The following is a 22597-nucleotide window of genomic DNA, read 5'->3' on the forward strand; positions in this document are numbered from 1 at the left end:
CCTTTCGGTGTGAAAGGGCCAGGGCATTGGGGGCGATGAGCAGTGACTGGAGTGCACTGTGCACTCTCTCAGAGCGCATGTGTGTTTGGCCGGCCGTCTCGGTCTGGCCAAACATACATGCACAGTGTGCTCTATCCAGCCCGGCACTGTATTGCTGGGCTGGGGAGAGCAGGCAGAGGCTCCCAGTCTACCTATGTGCACCCTGGCTGGGTGTTCCCAGCCAATCCTGATGCTGCTCTGAGTATCGTGTCATGATTGGCGGCAGGCCAGGCTGGGAGCCTGTGCCTGCAGCGACAGGAGAGAGAGGAGCAGCGTGGCGGCTGATCAGGTAAGTTTTTTATTTTCATTCATACATTTTTAATTACATTGTATCCCCTCCCGCCCCCACCCCCTCACCTGGGGTGCCGCACCTGCTCTACCTCTTGTGAGCGCAGCGAGCTGCAACTGCTGTATAGTCCCTCGTAATCTCTTTGCTACTCAGTGCAGTTTACTGACTCCTCCTCCGGTCTGATAAAGCTCTCGGAGTGATACACATTCTCAGTTCATGCTGCCTTGTCATAGAACAAACTCCAGCTTAAACTGTGTTCCTGTGATTCTAGCTGTTCTTTTTTTTTAAATTTAAAAGCCAAATATTGTTGTTATTGTTATGGTAGTATGTTAATCAGCTCCTTATATGTTATTCTTTCTACTATGACTGTGGACTAGTGTGCTCTCCTTCGATCACCACTTCAAAAATTTTCATCATCATGCAATTAGGTTTCTGAAAATATAAATCAAATTAAAATAACTTCAGCTCTGGCACAATGGCAGGGGAGCAACACATTCAGGTTAGAACCTTCTATGCTTGTGAACAAAGGGGTGATAACGGTTTGTTTTTGTCACTCTGTCTATTCACTTACATTGCATATAAAATTCTCTGTGACAATGTGAAACAATGATGGTGAAATCCGTTCACCCGGCTCAAATCAGCATCTACAAGATGTTTTCACATCTGGTGGTGGTGAGTGCTGCCTGGAATACCCTCATCCGCTCCATCATCAGCTGTGGGAACTGTGGATTCAGAAAGTGAACTTGAAGCTACCACAGCGTTTAAACACTGTAGAAGTTCCCTCCATCTCATTTCCCCTTTCCCATACCATATAAAATTAGGTAATGCGAAGTGAAATCCTAGGTTGGCACTGTGGTTACCCTCTTTCCCCTGCCTTTCTGCCCATTTAACAAATGAATGGCCCACGATCCAGGCTGCACGAGCTGGCACATCTGGGCCTGGCACAGCACCTGAAAAACACAAAATAACTGTAAGTCAACCATCCTTTACTGACAATCCTCTTGTCGCCGTATGTAATGCCTAAAGCAGTCTGTTGTCTATCTCCCTAATCTTTTTATGCTCCCACTCTCCCACCCCCTTCGCGCTGCTTCTGTTCTCACTCCAATCCGAAAGGAATGCGTGCCTGTTGCCTCAACCCTGATACTCATCAACACCTTCCTTAAAGCAGCTAACAGGTAATACATCATTGCTGTACGACCAGATATGTGCAAGAAAACTTCTCCCTTCACTGCTGTCTTTCTTTCCCTTAGCCGGCCTAACCATCTTAATGGACACACCGCTTCCGAAGGGTAAGAGCGCTATACAACTTTCCTTCCCTTTCCACTCTGGTATGCCTTTGACCTAAGTAACCATACCTTCACACCCCTTTCGCTCCAAGACAGTTCTTCCCATCTGATGCCTCTGTTCCCCTTATTGCCCATCAATTCTGACACCCTGAATGCACCAAAAAACATCCTCACCATCAATGTGGAGAATAGAATCATTTCGTCCCCATCATGACACATCGTAGGCAGACCTCTCAATACTGCACAAAAAAATCCCATTTCAATGGTTTTCTTCTAGGACCTCAGTACTCGTGACCCTGAGCCCATCCCTCCAAAATACGCACCATGAGCTCGCCCGCTGATGGGGCATATCCCAGTAGTAACTTACCCATGAATGTAATACCCTCCACTTTCCGAGCAAAACTCACACAAGACTGACCCTTCTCAATTAATGTCAGGATAAAGTGAACTACATCCTCTGCTCTGTCTTGCACCCCTACTTCATTGAGCCCCATTCCCCAAAAACTCCTGCCAAGCCTGACGGTAGACTTGTCTTGTCGATCCCGCCAAGGAATCTACAACCAGTTGTAGCATCCTCTGTCTTTGGCCATCCACAGCTCGAATGGCATCCAGTTCCTGACCTTCTCTGTGGCCGCCTCCAACCCATATAACCTCTCTCACTGTGAAGAAGACAAAGCATCCACAATGTCATTGTCCTCACCTGCTATGTACAGTACCTTAAATGTAATGTTGTGTTTCAAACAATGCAGTACAAATAACTGTATTAACTTCAATACCGGTGAATCCCTGGCAGATTGTCTATTGACTATTTGTACCACTGCCATGTTGTCAATATGAAACAGCACTCTCTTATGTGCTAGTCGATGTCCCCATAATGTTACCGCCACTACCAAAGGAAAGAATTCTAGAAAAGCAATACTCCTCCCCCTCGCTTCCATGCCGTGGACCATTCTTCTGCATACCTTTGACCTTGCCAGTAGAGCCCAAAACCTGTCCCCTCAGCTGCATCCAAGTAAACTTGTGCATCCCAGTTGAGCTCTGTTAAGGACAATAGGAGTATTCCATTGAATGATTCCCAAAAGAGCCCCCACAATCGTAAGTCCTCCTTAATTCCTGCTGACAACCAAACATTATGATGGGGCAAAGCCTTGCCAGATAATGCTAGCCCCGGTCTCCTAAAAAATGTCCTCCCAGCTCTGGCCACCAGACATGCAAAACCAAGATGCCCTAGTAGCACTTGAACTTCTTTCACTGTCACCTTTTTCTACTCAACATGGAGTCCAAAAACAACGTCATTGTCAATTTTTTGTCCATCGGCAAACAAGCTTCCATGGTTTCTGAATCAATCTCAACACCCAGGAAGGACAGCACCGTGCTGGGTCCTACTGTCTTCTCTGGTGCTAAAGAGACTCCCAAATCCCCCATACAACATGTCCTTGCATTCAGCTGTCCCTGCTTTTCCCACAAAGAAAAATTCATCCAGATAGTGTGTCACCCGTGTCTGTCCTGCTGCTCAAGTAGAAGCCCACTGTAGGAATGTGCCAAAATGCTTAAACAAAGCACAAGATATAGAGCATCCCATCGGAAGAGCCATGCCTATGTACTATTGACACTCAAATTGTATACCGAGCAACTGAAAATCTTCAGGGTGCACTGGCAAGCATCTAAACGCAGACCCAATATCACTCTTTGCCATTAAGACACCCCTTCCTAGACTCTCCACCATGGTCATTGTCACATCAACTGAGGAATAGTTGACCGATAATATCTTCTCTGCAATATAGCCATTGACTGAGTGCCCTTTGGGCCAAGAGAGGTGCTAAATCAGGCAGAATTGTCCCTTCTCTTTTTTAGGTACCAACCCTATAGGGGAGACAGTCACGTCTGGAATGGACCAATCTTCGTATAGCATACCATCCTAGACGCTGTGCCATACTTTTTCTGTTGTTTTTGGTTTTACACTTTCTCGTTTCTTTGAGATCGTATAATGTTCTTCTCCCCACTTGTCTCTGTATATCCACGGGTAGATCAATTACCCTTGACCACTGGCGGGGATTGGTCACTTCAAACTTTGGAGCCTATTTGACATCCACTGCTACCTTTATTTTTAGATTACTTTTGATTTTGCTCCTGTAATTTGGAGATTCTCATATTTTTCCTTTTCATTATTTTTATAATGTTTAAAGTATCCATGCAGTCCTCGGGCTCGCGCTTCCCATGGAGCTACTTCTCCTAATAGGGGTTGGTAAGCATATTTCTACTCATTTGGTTCCTGTGACCACCCATTGGATTAACATGCACATTTGTTTTTTTCATTTTTGGTTTTTGTGTTTGGTTTCTAGGGCGACCGTTTTAGATGACATTTAACAATTGACTAAATGTAAGTGATTGCTTTTTTCTTTTCTAATGTTAATTGGAGAAGCTATATTCTGGTCCTGAAGAAGCGTCAATGGATCCATCTGGACCTTTAGACATGAAACAAGTCGACCTTCTGGTAGAGGTACCACACTTTTTGGGACCCTCTATGTTTATTTTGAAAGTTGTTGAGCATTGCACTGATTTTTCACTTTCCTTTTGTGTTTTTAACCTTGGTCTTCATTTCCCTTTACTGATTAAAATTATGATGTAGGTTTGACATGAGTAACCAATTTTAAATGATCTATTTTTGCTCTCCTGTTTTTGGACTGGTGGTTTGCTTCTTTCTTCCAATAGTCATCACATTAGCAATTACGGCTGACAGCTCCCTTCTTGGGAGCACGTCAGGCATTGCAGTGCCGGCCTGACGTGGAGCAATTCCCGATGATGATGCCTGTCATCCAATGTGATGCGTGAGGGCTTTTGCTCCTGAACATCTCTAGACCTTTTTGTTTTTTAGGAACAGTGTACTCTTTATGTGTTTATGATTAATTTGGGAGACCGTACACTGGACCTTTAACCTACTGGTCCCTCCCTCTCTTTTGACTTTTTGCCAATCATCGAATGGGCCTGCCATCCGTCCTTCCCAGACCTCCTTCGTTATTTTCTCCCGTACAACTTCATTAAAAGATTCTACACATTTCAAATGTTTTGCCCCCTCCTTGTTCTGGGGCCCTAGTATCCCAAATGAAAACCCCATGTGAACCTCTCCTCCAAACTCCAACTGTCCTCAGTCCTGTCATAGTGAGCTAGCCAGGCCCTCATTCTTTCCAATTTATTGGGCATAAGCGCTTTTTCCTGCAGGCCTTTGTCTCCCATGACTACCTCAGAAGCCTGAGGATTGCTGATCCTACTGATGCATGGAAGAGCCTTGTGTTAGTGCACAGTTTCCATTTGCTGTAGGTGGGTGTCCCCGGCACCATAGCAGTGCAGCAAGGCATGTTTACCCACGCACTTAGAACATTTGTGCCAAAACATGGAGTATTCCCTTTTGCAGAGACCTTTATTAAAGTTCCAACAGGTCCCCCCTTGTCCCGTCTGCCCTTTGGCTGTGTTCCCCACCCCTCCTTGAGTGGGGCATCCCTGAAGGGGCCAATACACGACCGGCAACCCGCTAGCCATAAAAATGGTCTGACCGAACTTGGCTGGACCCATTGTGTGGTGCTACAAATCAGAGTCAACCTCCCCCCATTGTATATCAGGATCTGCCACTATTCCCGCACGGAACTCATCATCATATTGTGCCCAGGCATAACCCCCATAATTAATCTGTGCTTTCCTGATAGTGTCCATATATAAAAAAAAAAAAAAAAAGAACCTTTGGATGCTTGGCCAATTCATATTCCTCCTCCTTTGATCCTTCTTTTGCACTCAGTTCCCTGTGGAGAAGCTTCAACATATCCACATACGCCTATTCCATATTTTTGACCTCATAGCCTGCATGAGATGAGCCCCTAATGACTTTGATACTCCCATATATGGCAGTATTTTAACCTTAAGCTTTTTGCTTTCTTTAGGCGCTGCCAGATCACCCTTCTGTTCCTGCCCTCCTTCGCTCTCTGTAACTTTCCCTTCCGATTTGGTTTGTGACAGTTCCTTCACTTCTTTGTCCTTCACCCCCATCTCCCCCATTGTGTGTCCTTTGTCTATTTTGTCTTCTTAACCTTTAACCTTGTTTACTGTTACCTAATTGCCTGTTATTTCTGTGCCTACCCTGTGTCCTTCACATACTTCCCACTGTGCAATCTCAATTTTTGTTCGTGCTATTCTGCCATGTGCATCCCGACTGAAACCATGACTGCCCTTTTTGGAGCCCTGCACCAGTCTTACCTGGCATCAGAATTAGCGCCCGTATTGAGGCTCTTCTCTTTGCCATCTGGTTTCTTCTAGCGTTCCATATGTGCTCCTGTGTTGATACCTCTGTCGTCTGTCGACACTGAAACACAGGAACTGAAGAGCCATGAAAATAGCCCCCCTTCCTTTCTCGTCCCTGTGCCCACCATTCTTCTTCCTCCCGTTCTTCACCTTCATCCTCAACTAATTCACCCTCCTTCAGACTGTCCTCCTCATGGTCTAGTTGGACTCTTTATCCCTCTGTTTCATATGTTGTGACTGTGGCAGAATATGCCGCCTGCCACTGCAGCCTTGAATATAACACACCTCCCACTCTGTCAGTCTCCTGATGGAGGTGGGCCATACCATGCCCTCCCTTCCTGCCCCATGACACCTGCCATCGCCCAATGTGATATTCCTGGTTAGGAGCCGTACCCTGCTCCCTGGCTCAGTGTGCTACCAAGGTTGTACTAGGCCTTTGTGTGGCAGCAATATTGACTGCGATGCCACGCCATCTCTTCCCCTTGGTGTCTTGGGGCCATACCTGGTACCCCCGAGTCCTTGTTGTCGCTGCCTTTCGGTGTCTGAAAAACATGTGTCAGATCTGTTGTACTGGCTGTCGTTTTGTGCCATACAAGGCGTGCCTCTTCCTTTAATCCCTCACTGTGTATAACCCTAACCATCGCATCAACCCCCTACTCCCAACTATGGGCCTGTGCTTCTTTCCTCCTCATGTAAACTTTCAACTGGTTTAGTTCCCTTCCACTGTCTTCCCTGTTCTCACACCAAGCCAGCTCCAATACTCTGATTCCAGCACTCCTCTCCCTCCTCTTCATCACTCCACTCCAAGGCCCGTAGGTATCCTTTTACCTCAATGCCAGAATACCTATCCTAGGGCATTTGTGAAATGTTTAAGGCCAGGTACTCCTTCGCTACCGCAGACACCCTATCTAAGCATCCCTCCCTGTCCAACATGCTCACACCTCCCTGCTCATCAGCCTCCTCCTTATCACTTTAAAAGTCTTCACCCACTCCACCTATCTGCCCTGAGAGGCCCAGCGCATCATGTCCAGCCCTGTCCGCGATCTCTGCCCCACTCCCTGCCTTAATCCCTAATAGGTTGGGTCATCGAGCCTCCTGCAGGAGCTCCACGGCCTCCACCACTGGTGCATTGCCTATAACTGCCATCACGGTAGATAACACTATTCCCTTACCCTGCTAACACTAGTGAGCTAATTTATAGGTCTCACTGCAAGCTGAAGCTCTACAATGAGCGTTAAAATGCCTAAGGAAAAAACTGCTCCTACTTTACTTCCAGTCAGCAAAACGTTTTACCTAACATGGTGGCTTGTGCCTAAAAGTGGCCTCCTAAGACTATAGCGTCCAATGTAGCCCAACGCTACCCCAAAAGCCCCATGTGCAGCCTTTGGATGCTCCATTGCCCAAACTAACCCAGGGGAGGACATCCCTGTGGACGGCTGCCCGCAAGTCCCCCTTTGGCCTCATGCTGTCTCCAAGGCGTTCTGTCTTCCAGGCTTTACCTGTGAACATTGTAACTGATGTCACTAAGGGGGTGGCATAGTATTTTTTATTATCCCCCTTAATGGAAAATGGAACCCCAATGCCAGAAGCACTTCTAACAGTCTGTGCACCGGCAGACACTAACCATCCAACCACAATTATGCCACTGTGTCCCCCCATAAATATGAGGGGTACATTGAAGTCAGTCCACTTGCTTTAGCAGGGTTTCACCATATAATTCAACTGTAAAACATATGCCATCGGTGTGAAACATTTCAGCATTAAAAGTATTTTCTGATAATACGAGAAATATGTCCTTAATTGAAATTTACTTTGCACACAAAATATGTATTGATTTGGACTTTTATATGCTCATATATTATATTGATAAAATTCTAAACTTTTCATGAGTGATCTCTTCCTAATTTAAACACAACTGCTTAGTAATCTCAGGCAACCTGAATAAGAGACCATTGCACACCAGAGCCTTTGGGCAAAAGCCCCAGTTCTAAAAGTTAATGTGATGTAGCGCATCTTCTGACTTGGAAATTTATTTCCAGTGCCACTCTTGATTGCCACAATAGGTGGTCATGATATGCGACTATATAAAACACACTATCTGCCAGAACCCTGCTCTGATTTTGTTTGTCAGGACAAATCCATGACTAGAGCACAGGGCTGGATACCATGGTTTGCAGATTCATTAGTAGGTGGTCAGAGAAGTGCCATTTTGAGATCACCAACATTTCTGCTGCATCTGCTTTGCAACCACAAAACCATGTCCTCTCAAGCCTTTTCAATAAAAATGTATTGTAGTGGCTCCTTACTGCTACACACATCTACAGTGCTTGCTTTATACAACAAAAACAGTGTTATTATTCTTAGGACCTTTGGGAGCCATTTTGGGTACAGTTAGCAAAGTAAACTGCATCCCACTCTCGAAACGTATCTTGTCATTCAAGATATCTGTTTGAGAAGAGTTCTGGTACTTGGTGCTCAGAGATGATTTCTGTCTTTGGAATACCTTTAAAATCCTGCAATATTATGTTTAACTGAAAGAAAATAAGTAAATGAAAAATGACATTGCAGAATTTCACCAATTAAGGGTAACATGCTTGTTGTTAGGCAATAATGAGACTCACCTGCCCAGTAAACACTTGGTTAACTTTCCTGGGAAGTGGTGAAGAACAGAGACACAGTCTGAGGCTATATTGTATATACAATCTTTAGAATGAACATTTAAAAACAGAGAATATTGTTTTAAAGAGTGAATATTGTGTTGTACATCAGTTGTTACAATTATGTGTCATCTTGTTTTCCTTCCCTTTTGAGTACAAGGGCTTCATTTAAGTTGAGTTAGATATAAAAAGTGAATGTTACTAAGGGAATAATGGCAATTGATCTGTTATTGGAGAAGCATTTGCAATCTGTAATCGCAAATATCCATTGTGATTGGCAGGAACCTCAATATATCAAGGAGATCATAATTAGAACACATGTGCAGAGCACATAGAAAGAGGAAAAATTCTCCATGGATTGTTTTCCATTCTGCCAACAAATTGTGCACCGGCTGAAAGGACAGGAGCTCACCATGTCTCATAAATATGGTGCAATCCTGCCCTTTCGAGTTGGCATAGGGCAGCACAGCAAAAATACATATGGCACTACCCTACATTAATTCATTCTAAATATGCCCCTAGGTTTCAGTGGCAAGCATTGAAAGAAAGACAAAAGTAATGTAGAAAAGGTTTGCATGTGTGCTGTATCCATGACATACAGTGCACTTCTGTCCTATCTCCCTGCGCTAGGGCACAATAGGCTGCCAAGTGCCAACACAGGCACCCTTGCACCTTAGTGCTAGGATGCCTGCGTCACAGACAGGATTGTTTCTGTTCAGGAAGGGACACCTTCCTGCACAAAAAGAATCCATGGAGGCATTTTCCTCTTTCTATGTATGCTGCAAAATGAGGCACACAAAGAAAGAAGAAAAACCAAGGATAAATAAAGATATTTCTCCTTGTTGCATCTCCCCTGGGGGGTTGTAAGATTTTGACACATTCCCAGGTTTACATTGCTTTGTAAATCTGGGACTGCGTCAAAAACCATGGGTGTTGCTTGAGAAAAACCACTGCAACTCCCTGAAGCAGTGTAAGGCAACGTCGCCACTTGTGCTGTGTTTCCTTACACTGTACCGACAAGGCCATTGTTGGAAATGGCACTTTTTGCAGGGTTATACCCAAACTTTTTGCCTTCTTCCTCCTATTTTTTCAGATTTGTTTTGCTGGTTTATTGTTTCTGCGCACTTCACCACAGCAGATCAGTACTAAAGTGCAAGTGCCCCCGATGTAAATTGTATTGATGACTGGGCTATCCATAATTGGCATATTTGATCTACTAGTTAGTCACTAGTAAAGTGCACTATAGGTGCCCAGGGCCTGTAAATCAAATGCTACTAGTGGGCATGCAGCACTGATTGTGCCACCCACGTGATTAGCCCTGTAAACATGTCTCAGACCTGCCACTGCAGTGTCTGTGTGTGCAGTCTCACACTGCCAATTCAACCTTGCAAGTGTACTCACTTGCCAGGCCCAAAACATCCCTTTTACTATATGTAAGTCACCCTAAGGTAGGCCCTAGGTAGCCCCATGGGCAGGGTGCAGTGTATTTAAAAGGTAGGACATGTACTGGTGTGTTTTACATGTCCTGATATGATGAAATACTACCAAATTCATTTTTCACTATTGCAAGACCTATTTCTCCAATAGGTTAACATAGGGATTGGCTTGAAATATCTTTTAAGTGCATTTTCCCTTTGGGTGTAGATGGAAATATGGAGTTTGGGGTCTCTGAACTCATAATTTAAAAATACATCTTTTGGTAGAGTTGGTTTTTAGATTGTCTGTTTGAAAATGCCACTTTTAGATAGTGGCCATTTTTTTGCTTAACCATTCAGTGTCTCAGCCTGCCTGTGGAATCCAGGTCTGGGTCAGACTGACAGTTGGGACTTTTGTGAATTCCCTCTAGACAGTGACACAAAAGGAGCTGAGGTTTGTCCTGCATAGTCTTCCTGGGCTAGAGTGGGGAGGGAGGAGCTGACACCTGCACCTGAAGAGGCTGTGCCTGTCATCACACAATGCAGTCTCCAACCACCTGGAGTGTTTCTGGGGCGAGGCCTGGGCAAGGCAAGATTTTGTGAAGTGAACAACAGGGACATACTTTTGAAGTTTGCCTACTTCAAAGGCAGAAATGAGCATAAGTAGTGGACCCAAAACCCCAGACTTATAGAACACTTCTGGATCAAAAGGAAACTCTGTCAAGGAGAAGAGTTGGTGGAGGAGTACTACCCTTTTGCTGTGCGTGCTTCGCCGGGTTGGCCTGCAGTTACTGCTTCTGCCTTAAAGAGGACAAAGACTGGACTTTGCTGTGTATCATGCTTGTGAAGTTTCTCCAAGGGCTTGAAGTAGAGCTTGCCTCCTGTTGGGAGTCTCATGAATTTGAAAGACTTTAGGTTCATCTGCCTACAACACTGGGAACTGTGGGTCTTGTGCTGAAACAGAAGAAAAACCACTACAATGCCATTAATGACACCACTGCCTGCACCATGACCTGATGATTCTGCATGGAGCCGTGCCCCACTTTGCACTGCAACCCTGGTCTCACCGACGCGGCCACCCTAATGCCGCCACCGAGCCACTGCATGCATTGTGACCTGTGGGCCCCACGCTCTGCATTGCTTTGCTCACACAGCAGCCTTGGCATCCCCGACAACAGCGCTCTACACTTATGACGCTGCCTGCGCTGTGGCCTGAGGACACCACTTGTGAGGTACACAAAGCATTGTCCCATCCTGCACCACAGCCCTGGTCCGCTGACACCAGCTCCATCGACTCGAGCATCATCAACAGATGCCCCAGCCTGCAGCGTTACCTGTGTGTGCCACCCAGAGCCCGCTACGTGTCAAACCACTGCCATGGGCCTGCTAATGACAGCGCTTCAGCAATATCAACTACGCTGCCTGCAAAGCGACCTGGTGACACCGCACGTGGCACCACCCGGCTTCACACCACAAACCTGGTCTCACCAACAGCGCAGGATGGTACTACCGAGACACTGCCTGCACCCTGACCTTTGGGCACTGCACGCCGCTTTGCACCGCAGCCCCAACGCCATAAGCACCAGCGCTCTGGACTTCATCATAATCCCTTAGTTCAATCTGCAATGCGTGTGACTTCAAGGGCCTGACGACCTCTGCATCGACCTCTGGATCTGTTGCCCACTGATGCCTGCTGACGCCAGCGACACCGCAATCCGGATCTTATCACGAGGATCAGAACAGCCTACATTTCCAAGGTACTGTTTGCGGTTCTTCCCAACACCGTAGCTGGCCTGCTACCACACGGTTGGACTGAATTGTTGGATTTGTTGTTCACGATGCTGTGATGGCCCCAGAAGGAGCTATCAACTACAAGAATTGAGCATGCACAATTCACCGCCGGTGTTTCACAATTTTTTTTTAAATAAGCCCCTCTGTTGTTGCTAATTGTGCTACCCTCTAGCAAAATTTGTATGCTAAACTAATTATTGTGGGGAAAAGCTGCAAAGGCAAAACCAAAATGTTAACGTTCACAAGAAGCAAAAATGTTAACATATTTAATGGAGAAAGGCTGACAAAAATCTACTGATGACATCTGCAGTGTGTGTGAGTATATAACTGACCTCCAAAATGAAAGACTCATGCCAGAACTAGGAGTTCAGTCTGAACAGGAAGAGAAGTGTAAAATGTAGGTCATCGGAAATTATGTGATTGTGCACCTGTGGTGCTTTCCACATAGTTTATGGATTTTTAAATTTACAACGTAATCCACTGTTGGATGAATAATTTGCAGAATTCAAGAAAAAAGAGACTTCTAGCTCAAACTAATAGAAAGTTAAACTGCTGCCTACTGTGCCTCGCCTTGTCACGCTCTGCAAAAGATTAAGGGAGTTATTTACAAGCCTCGTTGTGCCACCAGAATGTCACTTTTGTGAAGGTCGGGCGGTGCACACTGCAGACCCATATCAACAAGACCATGTAAAGCCACCCTGTGTGGCTTTAAATGTCCTTGTAGATAGGGGGGCTTATTTACAAGGAGCTTGCACTGCTGTTGCATCATTGCTTTGACCTAGTGGGTAGGCTTTGCTAGATCATTTTTACAAAGTGACACATTTGGCCAAATGTCTCACTTTCTTGTCCCTGAGCAGGATCCGGCTGCTTGATGTACATTTTAATGCATGCAGAGTGGGTGTTCTGTCAGAAAAGTCACTTGCAAATGATGCAGTGGTATTTACAAGATTTTCCTCTTTTGATGCTTCCTCAAGATGCGTCACATAGCCTGCAGTGCATCAGAATTCCTATGCCACCAAAACCCAGGCATAGGGACTGACACAGGGCTTTAAAACAGGAATCTGGCCATTTGTAGTCACTTCACACCCTGGAAGATGTATGTTGTGCCACCAGAATGTCACTTTTGTGAAGGTCGGGCGGCGCACAATGCAGATCCATATCAACAGGACCATGTAAAGCCACCCTGCGTGGCTTTAAATGTCCTTGTAGATAGGGGGGCTTATTTACAAGGATCTTGCACTGCTGTTGCATCATTGCTTTGACCCAGTGGGTGGGCTTTGGTAGATAATTTTGACAAAGTGACACATTTGGCCAAATGTCTCACTTTTCTTGTCCCTGCGCAGGATCCGGCTGCTTGACGTACATTTTAATGTATGCAGAGTGGGTGTTCTGTCAGAAAAGTCACTTGCAACTGATGCAGTGGTATTTACAACATTTTCGTCTTTTGACGCTTCCTCAAGATGCGTCACACATAGCCTGCAGTGCATCAGAATTCCTATGCCACCAAAACCCCGGCATAGGGACTGACACAGGGTTTTAAAACAGGAATCTGGCCATTTGTAGTCACTTCACACCCTGGAAGATGTATGTTTTGCACAGCCCTACTGTTTATCGTAGGTCTGCAAATGTGCCAATCATGTCGTAGGATGCCTTGACCAACCTGGGTACTGTGTACTTTTTGCAAGGGACAGGCCAGGATTTTCACTTCCCCAAGGAGGAATGAGTCCCCAAGTCCAGGCCAGTGCACTCCAAAGGACAACAGCCAAGTACACACATAAGTTAGGTAATGCATGTAATTTCACTTCACATTCCAACATATAGTTATATTCACTTCCAAGACACTACACCCCACAGTTCTGTGGGAAAATGAGATTTACAAAACCAATGAAAAGAAATTGAACATGATTGATCTGATTGATATTGTGTATTTCATTACCTTTATGTACTCTGAATGTTCCGCCTAGTCCTCCAGCATTGGGTTTGTATCGCTTAGTTTCTGATTGTATCATGAGTTTCAGCTTTTTTCTTTTAAGTGAAATACATATTGTATCCAGCAAAAAGCCCAACCGTAAAACACAAACCTTCAGGTATTCAGATTCTATTACAGTTTGTGCAATACATGTTAACACTGCCTTGCAATTTAATGGTTCCCTGAATGGGGGTGCGGAAAGTGACAGTGGAAGATGTTTAATATGGACAAATAATATTTAAAATGACACATTTCTACCGATATCTTTCCGGTTGGAATAGAATAACAAGTTTTTCCTCAAATTATAGTGTTTGGAAGAATTTCAGCACTGATTTTCAGCGTGATGAATAAATATTTATGAGCAAAATGTATTATCCAAAATATCGTCTAGAACATAAAATCTAAGTTCATCAATTCACTCAAGTAATAGGGATTATTTCCTTGCCTCCGAACCACAGAAGGCGTACTCAGCCACGCACTGGGTGAATGATGCAGGAGTCAGTCACTTTGAGAGAGCGTAGTTTATATAATCTATATTAACGTGAAATGTTTTGAACTAATGTGTAATAATGTCGCATAAAGACTGTATTAATATGTTTTGCTAAAACGTGCATTTGAAATGTGACCACGGGGCGTGGCCGTCAACGTATACGGGGACTAATGAAAATAACTAATGTTTATGAAATATTTGCATTTAAATAGTTTATACTAATTATTAGTGATTATGATATTAGACGTTTTGTTAATAAATCTCGTAGGCCTTAGTTAGCATGAGTCGAGGCTATCTGCCTGACTCTCATAGTAAATGTATTTTTCTAACGTGCAGTGTGCTGACTTGCAAAAGGACATGAACTCTTGTTGTCTTCAAATTAGGAGCTGAATGTAACTATAGTAGATCCGTTCTCATGAAATTCATATTGCTTGTAGAAATGTATTAGCTAAAATTGCAACAGTGTAGATTAGTACAATGTACAAGGTCGTCCAAACCGGTACAGACAATGGAGCTACTGACCGAAGATGTGCAAAGAATTACAGAAGGATGAAATCATACCGGATGTTCTACCTCTGAAGACGTCAATAATATGGACCAATAAAATGCTTGAGAACAAATGCGGGGTGAAAGATTTAATGACATCATCTGTTTTTAATTGGCTAACGATAGTGGGGTGCAACATTTGTCCAATCAAGTTTTAGGGGAATGTACAACGGAATAGGGATTAAAAACCTATGACACGGGGAGCCATAGAGATTGGTTAGGGAAATGCTATTGATTTGATCCAGAAACTTTGTCACTCTATTTGGTGATTTATTGGTTTTACTTAAACCATCCTCTTCCTTAGATTGTCCATTTTACACTTTACCTCCTTATGAGGGAAGTGCCCCGTTTTTCCCCTGAGCTGAGTCACTGACTGATGCTGAATCAACTGCTGTCCTGAATACGAAGACTGAACCTTGGTGCTGACCCAAACCTTGGAGGGTAACTATGACAATGAAATTGTGATTTGTCTGTTTGCTTTTCCTTTCTAGGTACCAACTGCTTACTTTTGACAGAGACCTTAGCTAGACATTTTCCAAATTGGTGTTCAAAATTGTTTTGCATGAAGCCCAACATGCTAATGCTAATCAGTGGTTCGGACAGGGGTTCACTATACTGACGCAAATAGGCAAATGACTGAATCTATGCTTTGTTGAACTGACGAGTTAATGACACTCTGCTGAAGTTGATTTATGTTGACGCTGTGTTATGTTCTAATAATTGCGTTCCTTGGTTTGATGAAGTCTTATTCTAGATGCCAAATTATGACTATGATATTGAGTGTTTTGTTTCTGAAATTAACACATTTGCTCATAGAATTGTAATCAATAGGGAATAAATCTCATAACATTCTACTAAACTGGTGTGGTTATTCATGACTGCAAGGTCATGGTGGTGCCTTGAGTTTGATTAATGTCTTTGACTAAAGTGAAATGCGTTATTGTGATAAATATTGATGACATCATTGAAGTATTGATTGACATGTTGGTTAGCTATCTCGTCCTAAGGTGTCTCTCAACAGGGTCAAAAGATGAATTGGCTTAAAACGAGTCCCGATGTGTTATAAATTATCATAAAGGGGCGCGTTAATAGTTTTGGTAGCAGAGCAACGGTTTAGGCCCTTTGGAGCCCTAGGAAGGAGAATTACTGTTTAAATTGTTTTTCTGAGATAATGCAAATTGGAGGTATGATGTTTTTCTAAATTCCCCATGACTTTCCCGGGATCTCGGAGTCTGCCTAAGTGCGTTGGGAATGTTTTTGGCATTTTAGCATGTGTGGTATAGAATTTGCGCTTGCTCAGCTTATGCATTTTTCAGGTGATTTGTGGAGTTATGTGTGTTTAGGCCAGGTAATGTTGTTTTAGGAGGAGTGGGCGTACTCTGAAGTATGAGAGTAGGGAAGTTGGCGTACTTCATATGAGTGTGGCGCTTTGTGCTAAAAAATTATCCACGTGGTTGGTAATGTACGGGCCTGGCGTGGTCTAAGGCTCCGGAGTATATTGACAAGTGTAGGAGACACTTGGGTTTATGTCGTAATTTGTGCGGTTTAATAGGTCAATCGGGCGTGGTTGACAAGTCGAGTTTGAATCAAATTGTGAGTATGAAATCTTCGATGGAGATTTGGCAAGTTTTATAGTGCACTAGAACAAACCATTGACAAGTCGAGAGTAGGATTTGCGGGTCGAATTCTGCTTGCGTATGTAGGAACTGAGAAGGAAAGAGTAGCAGCCGAGGCTTCAAGTGAAATCTCTGTAAAGTTCTGAAGCGATTGTATACCCTTCCTGTAGTAAACCGACAAATTTGAGTTGTTGTTGTTGTTAAAGGTGCTCGCATTAGTTTTGCATTCGTTTTGTGTGAATCCAGTGAGAGGAGGTCAAGCCGCAAGACTTTGTCGGCTGCAGTGTGTGAGTGTGACGTCAGTGGTGCAGCCCTGGGATAGGTCAGTTGTGGAGAGGGGTTGCGCACGGATTGGCAGCCGTCGGTGAGAGGCAATAGGTTGAGAAGAGGTGGGTGAAGAGTGTCCTGGGAATTAAAGTCACTTCCTGATTAAATACAAAACAAAAGAAAAGACACAAAGATGAATTTTATCAAAGCTTTTAGGAGCGCTCTGAAAGGAGACGCATACATTATGGCAAGTGAGGGGGAGCCAACACCACCTGAGGTTATTCCAGCTTACATAGTAATGGAAGAAAAGGGAGTCGCGCCTTCCTATGGATGAAACAGTGGCGCAAGCTAACAGAGAAGGAGAGATGTTTGGCGTTTCCGGAACACGGAACGTTCAATACGAGAATTTTAGAGAATTTGAGGTGGAAGCCACCTCCGAGGCCAGCTCAGTATGAGGCATTAGCAGTCTGGGATTTAATGGCCATACAACAAAGACAGCAGAAATTTGAGAGGAGAATGAAGAGGGCAGAAAAGACTTTAGCCAAGGCTAGGTAAGACAATGAGAGCAAAATGTGGAGAAGGGGAATAGTTGACGGACTCAAGTTGTTTCCAGCAATAACACAAGAAGACGAGACACAGGGTAAGAAAGCCACCTGTAAGGCAGACAAGGGCTCTAATAAACCTAAAGAGACTAAGAGGTCTTGGGTAGACAAAGATGATTCAGATGATGAAGAGTTTCTTAATCAATTGTTGCATGATTGCCCGCCGCGTTATGCAGTAGATGACAATGCCCCAAGTACTAGTACGGGTCCTGGGAACCAAACGCAGGAAAAGGGAGTTACTGATACAGTACAGACTAGTGATACGGTTTCGACACAAAATGGTGTCAGTGTACCCACTGTGCCAGACATGCAGATACAGTTGCAACCTCCACCGCAGATACAGAGAATCTATCCAGACGTCCCAGTACTAGAGACTACCACGAGTCTGATGGTGCCACCTGATCCAATATATACAAAATCGAGGTTAGTGCAGATTGAGCCCCAGCCACAGCAACCGCTGATTCTGGGTTATAGTCCAGCGGCAGGATCCCCATTTGTGCCTACACCAGCTACAGCGAGTCAAGCTTTGGGAGTCACTACTCCACGGGGTTTGGGACCAGGTCAGACACCAGCTGCCATATCATTACCAATTACTGTTGGTCCACCTGTACCATTGTATGCGCAGGGTAAAACTGACACATGTGACCAAGGGGTGGGGACCCAGGAAATGATGAGGGAAGAGTTCACAGGAACCCCCGATCAATATCGCCAAGATCACAAACAGCCGAACATCTTAGATCCCTGTTAGATCTTAGTTCGGTTGGGGCTCCTTTGGAAGCAATGAGACAAGTAGGGTCAAGTGTGTTGGCCTCACAGACAATGAGTACAGATACAGCACAGACACCATTGATGCAACCAGGAAATATTTTGTTGCAAGGTTTTTCCATGCAACAACTAAATGAGTGGTTGGGAAATAATAAAGTTTCACAACCTGCTACAGTGACCGCAGAGAGATCAGAAAGAGATGATTACCTAAACTTTGTAAGACTGGGTGTGGAAGCTGCTGAATTACTGGAAGAAACAATAAGGGGAAACAGATTAGAATCGTACACAGAAGCAGAATTAAGGTATCTGTGCCCCAAAATCACTAAAGAAGTAGGTAATGTGCATCAGAGGTTGGCGAACCTGGCAGACAAATCCAATATTGATATTGAGAATACTAAACATTTGAAAAGAAGCTACAGACTAGACTTCGACTCTAAAGATTTTGATCACATGAGGTCAGCCGGAATAAAAGCGCATCTTAAAGAAATACTGCAAAGTGTGCAGATCTGGGGAGCCTTAGAAAAGTGGGAAAGCAGATGGGCTAAGAAAAGAGACAAGGAGAAGAGTGCCAGTCCGGAATCAAGTCAAGCTATTGCTTCACCAGATACGGGATCAGTAAAGATGTTACCAATGAGAGAAACAGCTGGAGGGGTTTTAATCCATGCACCGTGGTCCAGGGGAGACATTTTGTCATTTACAAATGATTATCCCAGGTTGAGAGAGAAACCGATAGAGTGGTATCAGCAGACAGAAAGGTTTGTGAAGCTTGCGAAGTGTCTCTGGGAGGATTTGCATACTTTATTTGAGATCATTGTTCACCCGACTTATGGCTTGAGTGCAAGAGAGGTGTGGATTGGCCGACGCAGGAACCAGCAAGGAATAAGGTGACTGGAGCACCATCTGAGGAGGTGATGAAGTACTATCATTAAGTGATTGAATTCTTGAAGCAGAAAGTGTCGCCGAAAGTGACTGATTGGCAGAAAATCGACCGGACCTCACAGGAGGTCAAAGAGTCAATCCATGCTTAATATGAAAGGTTGTTAAAAGCGTTCAAACATTACAGTGGTACTGAGACTACTGAGCCGAAAGACATGAACCACCTTGTGTTCAGATTTGTTGAAGGACTGAGACCAGAGGTTAGCCAGATGATTAAGAATCATTTGATCTGTTGGCAGGCAAAACCGATTGATGAGGTACTGCAGTATGTGAAATACTGAAGTAACGAGATTGAGTTAAAGCAGAGAAAGTTAAAGGAGAAAGTGATGGTGATGCAGATCAAGGCAGTGCATGCAGGTATGCAAGGAAATGGAATTCAGCAAATGGTACAGCAGCAACCACAAGGGAATGGCGTGCAAATGCAATTACCATTAGCTCCAATGGGACAGCAACAGGTGATGCTTCCTCAGCAGGTCACAGGACAAATGATGAGTCAAAATAACACATTGCAGCAATTCCCATTGCGTGGTGAGGATGGATTGAATGATGAATGGTCAGATGACAGTTCTGACAGTGAGGAGAGCAGGCTTGCAGCATCCTTAGAAGTGGATCAGAGGGGACCCTACGCAGAGGGAAAAGTGATGGGTCACAAGGTATCCTTCCTAGTTGATACAGGAGCTACACGCTCTACAGTCAGAAGTGCAGAGGTCCCGAAATTGCCACTTTCAGGGCGTACCATAAGAGTGGTAGGAGTAGCAAACCAGTATTTGACAAATCCGATTACTGACCCGGTTCAAGTTGAGATTGGCAACTTCCAGGGACTGCATAAATTTGTAGTCTGTGATTCGAGTCCAGTATCCCTCCTGGGAAGAGACTTGCTGTGCAAGATGAAATGTTCAATTACCTGTTCTAAAGAAGGGATTGAGGCGCAAACGAACAGTGATGATGAGGGGGATAATGGGCAGTTTTCGGAAGGGGAGACAGAGACCGCAAATGAAGATTACCCTCTAATAACCTTTTTCCAGATGCTTACAGTGACTGACTTGCCAGCTGAGTTGCAGGGAACAGTAACAGAGAAGGTGTGGGACCTGACAGGAAAAGAGGTGGGACTAATAAAAGGAGTAGAACTGGTTAAAGTACAAGTAAAACCAAATGCAGTGTATCCTCAGGTGCCGCAGTACCACATGGCACAAGATGTGCTTATTCAGGTATCGCAGATAATTGCAGAGTTTGTAAAGCAAGGAGTTTTGAAGGAAGTATTGAGCAGTCCATGTAATTCACCAATAATGGGCCTGAAAAAGCCTTGTGGGAAGGTTCGAATTGTGCAAGATTTGAGGAAAATCAATGATATTGTGGTAAAGTGTTGCCCCATAGTGGCAAACCCAGCAGTGATCATGTTTCAGGTTCCGTGTGATGCAGAATGGTTCACAGTTGTGGACCTGTCACAGGCATTCTTTTCGGTGCCTCTTCATGAGGACAGGCAATTTCTCTTCAGTTTCATATTCCTGGACAAGGTGTACAGTTGGTGCAGAATTCCTCAAGGGTTTTCTGAATCACCATCCATCTTCAATCAGATATTGAAGAAGGACTTAGAGTCATTGGAACTGCCTTTCAGTTAGACTCTAGTGCAGTACATTGATGATTTGTTGATTGCATCCAGAACGAAAGACGACTGCAGGTACGACATAATTGCCTTACTGAACCATTTGGGAAAGAATGGACATAAAGTGTCCCCAAAGAAGCTGCAATACTGTCAGAAAGAGGTAAAATACTTAGGGCACTTGATTGAGAAAGGGTCCAGGAGAATATCAAAAGAAAGGGTGACAGCCATACTGCAGATGAACCCCCCCCACAACAAAGAGAGATGTCAGAAAATTTTTAGGAATGGTGGGCTACTGTCGTCAGTGGATTCCCAACTTCTTGATTATCTCTAAACCATTGATAAAACTGACAGGCAAGGAAATTAAGGATGACCCGAGTACCATCATTTTGTCCGAAGAAGAGCTTGAGGCATTCATGGAATTGAGAGAGTGCATGTGCAGGGCTCCAGCTTTGGGTATGCCTGACTACACAAAGCCTTTTTTACTGTTTTGTAGTGAACGTGATGCTTGTTCCTTGTCTGTCTTAACACAGGTCCATGGTGGTGCAAATCGCCCAGTAGCATATTTTTCAGCTACTTTGGACCCAGTCGCAGCAGCCTTACCAGGTTGTTTGCTCGCAGTTGCAGCAGTTGGTCAGAGCCTCACACAGTGTGAAGGCATAGTGATGGGACATCCCTTGACAGTAATGGTTCCACATTCAGTTGAAATTCTGTTGACCCGAACTAAGACTCAGCACATGACAAATGATAGGCTAACAAGATATGAGACCATTATATTGGGGTCTCCTAATGTTTCACTCAAAAGGTGTACAATATTGAACCTGGCAACTCTACTTCCTATTGAAAATGCTGAGATTAGTAACACAGAGGAAGTGGAGCATGATTGTCTTGAGGTAACAGAACTATGCACAAAACCTAGACCAGACATCAAGGATACACAGCTAGAAGAAAATGATTGCATTATGTTTGTTGACGGATCATGTTTGAGAGACTCAGTTGGAATACTGAGGGCTGGCTATGCCATGTGTACCATCACCAGCATTTTAGAAGCTTCCTGGCTCGAAAGTGGCTCAATTGATTGCTCTTACTGAAGCATGCCACGCAGGTGCAAATCTGAAAGTCACTATCTATACTGACAGTGGGTACGGATTTGGTATTGTACATGATTTTGGCCAATTATGGTCACAGAGGGGTTTCATGACCTCTTCTGGCTCACCAGTGAAAAATGGCGAACACATTAAGGATTTGTTGCATGCGATTCAGTTACCTCTTGAAATTGCCGTGGTGAAATGCAATGCTCATGTCAAGTCACAAGACTTTGTGTCAATGGGAAATGGCTATGCAGATCAAGTTGCGAGGTTTTGAGCATTGAACTGTATATCGTTCAAGGAAAAGTAGGAACTACTACCTGAAACTGAAAATGAAACGTGCCTAAACTTTGCATTGAGTGGTTGATACATTAGATGAGCTAAAATCACTGCAGGATCATGCTAGCAGGGAGAAAAAACGCCCCTGGCAGAGAATGCAATGTGTACAGAGGGCTGACGACTTATGGGTTTCAGAGGAGGGGAAGTTGGTTTTACCAAACAGTCTTTTGTCACAATTTGCAAGGCTTTACCATGGTCAGGCTCACCTAGGAAGAGATGCAATGATCAGATTGTTCAAAATTGATTGGTTCATTCCAAAATTCAGACAAGCCGCAGAGGTTACCTGTCACAGGTGCATTATCTGTCAACAGATGAATGCAGGAAAGGGAACTGTGGTGACTTTGAGTCACACAGGGAGAGCTGGAGGTCCATTTAGCAAGATGCAAATGGATTTCATTGAGATGCCTGTGTGTGGAGGCTTGAGATACATATTGGTGATTGTGTGTGTTTTCAGTCATTGGATTGAAGCTTACCCTACACGTAGGAATGACAGTCTCACAGTAGCAAAGCTGTTGCTTAGAGAGTTAATACCAAGGTTTGGATTTCCGGTCTCTTTAGAATCAGATAGGGGAAGACACTTCGACAATGAGGTGATTAAGCTCTTGTGTGCTG

Source organism: Pleurodeles waltl, chromosome 2_2 (assembly GCF_031143425.1).
Source record: "Pleurodeles waltl isolate 20211129_DDA chromosome 2_2, aPleWal1.hap1.20221129, whole genome shotgun sequence".
NCBI classification, from domain to species: Eukaryota; Metazoa; Chordata; class Amphibia; order Caudata; family Salamandridae; genus Pleurodeles; species Pleurodeles waltl.